The sequence below is a fragment of the Trachypithecus francoisi genome, unplaced genomic scaffold (genome assembly GCF_009764315.1).
Source record: "Trachypithecus francoisi isolate TF-2019V2 unplaced genomic scaffold, Tfra_2.0 Lachesis_group11, whole genome shotgun sequence".
NCBI lineage: Eukaryota > Metazoa > Chordata > Mammalia > Primates > Cercopithecidae > Trachypithecus > Trachypithecus francoisi.
Window position 1 is genome coordinate 127,868,628 of NW_022681456.1, and position 6,526 is coordinate 127,875,153.

The 6,526-nt window shown below is 41.4% G+C and overlaps 1 pseudogene; it reads right to left on the minus strand.

Annotated features, from left to right (window-relative positions):
* Positions 1 to 2,613: 2,613 nt before the first annotated feature.
* On the minus strand, positions 2,614 to 4,793 carry LOC117090681 (annotated as a pseudogene).
* Positions 4,794 to 6,526: the final 1,733 nt, after the last annotated feature.

A 6,526-nucleotide genomic window follows, 5' to 3' on the forward strand; every position in this document is an offset into this window, starting at 1 on the left:
CTAGGGTTCTCTTCTTGTTATAAAGTTCTCTGGATTTTATCAAATGCATAATGTATCATGCATCCCCCATACAATATCAAAATATGTACACAGCACCCAAATACACTCTGCAAAATAGTTTCACTGCCCTGAAAATCCTCTGTGCTCTGCCTATTCATCCCTCGGTCCCCCTCACCCTTTGGCAACTACTATCTTTACTGTGCCTATAATTTCACCTTTTCTAGAATGTCATCTAGTTAGAATCACACAGCACGTGATTTTTTTAGATTGATATCTTTCACATAGCCATAAGCTTTTAAGGTTCCTCTATGTCTTTCCATGGCTTCATAGCTCATTTCTTTTCACCCTGAATAATACTGCATTGAATCCATGTCTCACAATTTGTTTATCTATTCATCTACTGAAGGATATCTTGGTTACTTCCAAGTTGTGGCAACTAAGAATAAATCCTCTATAAACATTCGTGTGCAGGTCTTTTTTTTTTTTTTTTTGAGACGGAGTCTCGCTCTGTCGCCCGGGCTGGAGTGCAGTGGCCGGATCTCAGCTCACTGCAAGCTCCGCCTCCCTGGTTCACGCCATTCTCCTGCCTCAGCCTCCCGAGTAGCTGGGACTACAGGCGCCCACCACCTCGCCCGGCTAGTTTTTTGTATTTTTTAGTACAGACGGGGTTTCATCGTGTTAGCCAGGATGGTCTCGATCTCCTGACCTCGTGATCCGCCCGTCTCGGCCTCCCAAAGTGCTGGGATTACAGGCTTGAGCCACCGCGCCCGGCCCCCGGCTATACCATTTTACATTCCCACCATCAACGAATGAGAGTTGGTACTGTTCTACCTCCTCCTCACCATTTGGTGTGTCAGTATTACGAATTTTCGCTATTATTCTGATGAATATGGCATGGTATCTTGATATTTTAATGTGCATTCCCTAATGATGTGTGACATTAAGCTTATTTTCGTATGCTTATTTGTCATCTGTATATCCCCTTTGGTAAGATGTCTGTTCAGATCTTTTGCCCACTTTTTTTATTTGAGATGGAGTCTCGCTCTGTCGCCCAGGCTGGAGTGCAGTGGCCGGATCTCAGCTCACTGTAAGCTCTGCCTCCCGGGCTCATGCCATTCTTCTGCCTCAGCCTCCCGAGTAGCTGGGACCAGAGGACCCTGCCACCAAGCCTGGCTAATTTTTTGTATTTTTAGTGGAGACGGGGTTTCACCGTGTTAGCCAGGATGGTCTCGATCTCCTGACCTAGTGATTTGCCTGCCTCAGCCTCCCAAAGCGCTGGGATTACAGGCATGAGCCACCGCGCCTGGCCACTTGCCCGCCTTTTAGTTGGACTACTTATTTTGTTATTGTTGAGTGTTAAGAGTTCTTTGTATATTTTGTGTACAAATTCTTTATCGGATATATGTTTTGCAAAGATTTTCTCCCAGTCTGTGACTTGTATTTTCATTCCCTTAACAATATCTTTCAATTTTCATTTTAATAAAATATAAGTTATCACATTTTTCTTTCACAGATTGTGCTGTTAATGTTGTATCTAAAAAGTCATCACCAAACCCAAGATCGTCTAGATTTTCTCCTATATTATCTTCTAAAAGTTTTACAGTTCAGCATTTTACATTTAGGTTCATGATCCACTATTAATTATTTTTTTGTGAAAAGTGTAGGGTCTGCATGTTTGTTTGTTTGTTTTTTGGCATTTGTATGTCCGATTGTTCTCAGCGTCTGCATGTTTGTTTGTTTGTTTTGGCATTTGTATGTCCGATTGTTCTCAACAACGTTTGTTGGAAATACTGTCCTTTCTCCATTCTATTGCTTTTGGTCCTTTGTCAAAGATCATTAGACTATATTTATGTGGGTCTATTTCTTGGCTCTCTCTTCTGTTCCATGGATCTATTTGTCTATTCTTTCACCAGTACCACAGTCTTGATTACTGTAGCTTTATAGCATGTCTTGAAGTTGGGTAGTGTCAGTTCTCCAACTTTGTGCTTTATCTACTTCAATATTTGTTGGGTATCCTGGGTCTTTCGCCTTCCCATATATACTTTAGAATCAGTTTGTTAATATCCACAAAATAACTTGCTGGAATTCTGGCTGTGATTGCACTGAACTGATGGATTATTTGGAAAGAACTGACATCTTAACCATATTGAGTCTTCCTGTTGGTGAACGTAGACTTTCTCTTCAATTACTTAGATTGTTGATTTCTTTCATCAGAGTTTTATAGTTTTTCTCATGTAGTTTCCTTGCACACATTTTGTGAGATTTATTCTCAAGTATTTCATTTTTGGGGGTGCTCATGTAAATGGTGATATGTTTTTAATTATAAATTCCAACTGTTCACTGCTTGTATATAGGAAAGCGACTGACTTGTATATTAACCTTGTATCCTGCAACCTTGTATAATCATTTATTAGATCAAGTTTTTGTGTATGTGGATTTTTTGAATTTTCTACATAGACAATCATATAATCTGCAAATAAAGTTTTCTTTCTTTCTTCTCAATTTCTATACCCTTTATTTCCTTTTCTTTTCTTAATGTACTAGCTAGAACTTTCAGTATGATGATAAATAGGAGTGGTGAGAAGAAACATTCTTGCATTTTTAATTAAAGTATTTTTATTGTGCCAATTTTAAATAGTTATATTTAAGACATTGCATTTCCCACTTACAATACAGTGTTTATGAAGTGCGATGTTATTTCTTTCCCCTGTGCGTGTGTTCCATATTCAAACATTGAGAATGCCCAGTAACTTACTATACAGCAGCTGAACTTTTTTAAACCACCACAGAATTTGCTACAAATTTAGATCCTTCAATGTTTTACATGTGTGGAACAATGCTACATCTATACTTGGGTTGGCTTAATCAACCTCTTCCATGGTGGGCCCTGAGGAAGCACCACCAGAGGGAGGAGCTCCACCACCAGGGAATCCCCCAGGCATTCCTCCTGGCATGTCTCCTGCACTCTGGCACAGCTTGGTGATGATGGGGTTGCAGACTTCCTCCAGCTCTTTCTGCTGATCTTCAAATTCTTCCTCCTCCACAGTCTGATTCCTATCGAGCCAGTCGATAATTTCATTACACTTGTCCAGAATCTTCTGTTTGTCCTCATCGTTAATCTTGCCTTGAAGTTTCTCATCTTCGATAGTTGCTTTCATGTTGAATGCATAGGACTCAAGTGAATTCTTGGATGACACTTTGTCCCTCTGCTTTTCATCTTCAGCTCTGTACTTCTCAGCTTCCTGGACATATGTTCAAAGTCTTCCTTGCTCAAACAGCCTTCGTCATTAGTGATAGTAATCTTGTTCTCTTTTCCTACACTCTTGTCTACAGCAGAGACACTGAGGATGCCATTGACATCAATGTCAAAAGTGACTTCAATCTGAGGAACACCTCGGAGTGCAGAAGGTGTGCCTGTGAGTTCAAACTTACCAAGCGGGTTGTTATCCTTGGTCATGGCACGCTCACCTTCATAAACCTGAATAAGCACACCAGGTTGGTTGTCAGAATAGGTAGTGAGGATCTGTGTCTGCTTGGTAAGAATGGTAGTGTTACACTTGAGGAGGATGGTCATGACTCCACCAGCCGTTTCAATGCCAAGGGAAAGAGGAGTAACATCAAAGAGCAGCAAATCTTGAACATTTTCAGACTTGTCTCCAGACAGAATGGCTGCCTGGACAGCTATACCATATGCAACAGCGTCATCAGGGTTGATGCCCTTATTCAGTTCTTTCCCATTGAAGAAGTCTTGGAGAAGCTTCTGAATCTTGGCCATACAAGTAGAACCACCAGGCAGGACAATATCATGGATCTGTGACTTGTCTCGTTTGGCATCTCGAAGGGCTTTCTCTACTGGGTCCAGGGTGCCATGGAACAGGTCAGCATTCAGTTCTTCAAATCGGGCATGGGTAATGGAGGTATAGAAGTTGATTCCTTCAGACATAGAATCGACCTCAATATGGCCTGGGTGCTGGAAGAGAGCGTATGCTTAGTACGTTCACAAGCAGTTTGGAGGCATCTTATAGCTCTCTTGTTCTCACTGATGTCCTTCTTATGCTTGTGCTTGAACTCAGCAATAAAATGGTTGACCATTCAGTTGTCAAAATCTTCTCCACCCATATGGGTATCTCTAGCTGTAGATTTGACCTCAAAGACCTCAATAGTGAAGATTGACACATCAAAAGTGCCACCTCCTAGGTCAAAGATCATCACATTTCTTTCTGCTCCAACCTTTTGTCTAAGCCGTAAGCAAAAGCAGCAGCAGTTGGCTCACTAATAATTCTAAGTACATCGAGACGAGCAATAGTTCCAGCATCTTTGGTAGCCTGATGCTGAGCATCATTAAAGTAAGCTGGCACTGTGACCACAGCATGGGTAACAGTCTTCCCAAAGTAGACTTCTGCAATTTCCTTCATATTTGTCAGAGCCATAGAGGATAACTTCTCTGGGTAGAAGCTTTTGGTCTCTCCCTTGTGTTCCACTTGGACCTTGGGCCTGCCAGCATCATTCACCACCATGAAGGGCCAATGCTTCATCTCAGACTGGACAACAGCACCATCAAATCTGTGTGCAATCAGACGTTTGGCATCAAAAACCATGTTGGTCGGGTGCATTGCAACTTGATTCTTCGTGGCATCACCAATCAATTGTTCAGTGTCCTTAAAGGTGACATAGCTGGGAGTGGTTTGGTTTCCCTGATCATTAACAATTATCTCTACTTTTCCATGCTGGAAAACATCCACACAAGACTAGCTGGTGTCAGGATCAATACCAACTGCAGGTCTCTTCGACATGGTTGCTGGCATGTAGGCCTGGCTCCAACAATGAAGAAACACACGGGAACCCCAAGAGCTGCAGGCGAGTTCAATGAGCTAATTCAAATATTTTTGTTTCAGGTATTCTGATAGGCATGTAATTCTCTCTTATGATTTTTTGCATTTCCCTAATGACTAATGATATTATTTTTTCATGGACTTATTTGCTATCTGTAGATTCTCTTTAATGAATATTTTTCATGTCTTTTGCTTATTTTTTAATTGGATTGATTTTTTCCTTCTGAGTTTTCAGAGTTCCTTATATAATCCAGATATGAGTATTTTATCAGATATGTGGCTTGTAAATATTTTCTCTCTGTAGCTTGACTTCTCATCCTCTTAACAGTCTTTTGCAGAGTAAAAGCTTTTGGTGTTAAGGCTAAGAACTCTTTGCTTATGCCTAAATCCTGATTTTTTTTTGTTTGTTTGTTTGTTTTTTTTTTTGAGACAGCATCTTACTCTGTTGCCCAGGCTGGAGTGCAGTGGCCCAATCTTGGCTCACTGCGGCCTCCACCTTCTGTGTTCAAGTGATTCTCCTGCCTCAGCCTCCCGAGTAACTGGGACTACACGAGCATGCCACCACGCCCGGCTACTTTTTGTGTTTTTAGTGGAGATGGGCTTTCACCATGTTAGTCAGGATGGTCTCAATCTCCTGACCTCATGATCTGCCCGATCCAGCCTCCCTAAGTGCTGGAATTACAAGTGTGAGCCACCGTGCCTGGCCCTGATGATTTTCTTCTAAAAATTTTACAGCTTTACATTTTACATTTAAATCTTGACCCATTTTGAGTTAACTTTTGCATAAGGTGTGAGACTTGAGGGATTTTTTTTAAAAATTCTTCTGTATTTTGTTTGTCTGTGGATGTTTAATTGCTTCAAAACCATTTATAGAAAAGACTATTTTTCGACCGGGTGCGGTGGCTCACGCCTGTAATCCCAGCACTTTGGGATGCTAAGGCAGGCAAATCACGTGAGGTCAGGAGTTCGAAACCAGCCTGATCAACATGAAGCAGCACTGTCTCTACTAAAAATAGAAAATTAGCCAGGCATGGTGGCACGTACCCATAATCCCAGCTACTCAGGAGGCTGAGGCAGGAGAATCACTTGAATCCGGGAGGCAGAGGATGAGGCCAGCCGAGATTGCGCCACTGCACTCCCACCTGGGTAACAAGAGAAAACTCCGTCTCAAAAAAAAAAAAAAGGAAAAGAAAGAAAAGGTTATCTTTCCTCCACTAATTCCTTTGGTACCTTTGTCAAGAAGCATTTGCCGTCATTTGTGTGGAGCTATTTCTAGGTTCTCTATTCTGTTGTACTGGTCCAGATGTCTTGTCTTCTACCACACAATCTTATTTTATTGTAGCTATCAAATAAGTCTGGAAATCAGGTAGACTAATTTCTCCCAATTTATCTTTCAAATTGTTGTGGCAGTTCTAGCTCCTCTGCCTTAAAGTATAACATTTAGAATACTCTGGTGTATATTTACCAAAAATTTTGCTGGGATTTTTAATAAGAACTGTGCTGTACATGTATATCAATTTGGGGAGAATTGACATATTTATTATGTATAATCTTTTTTTTTTTTTTTAGACAGAGTCTTGCTCTGTCGCCCAGGCTGGAGTGCAGTGGTGCGATCTCTGCTCACTGCAACCTCTGCCTCCTGGGTTCAAGCGATTCTCCTGCCTCAGCCTCCCCTATCTGGGATTACAGGTGCC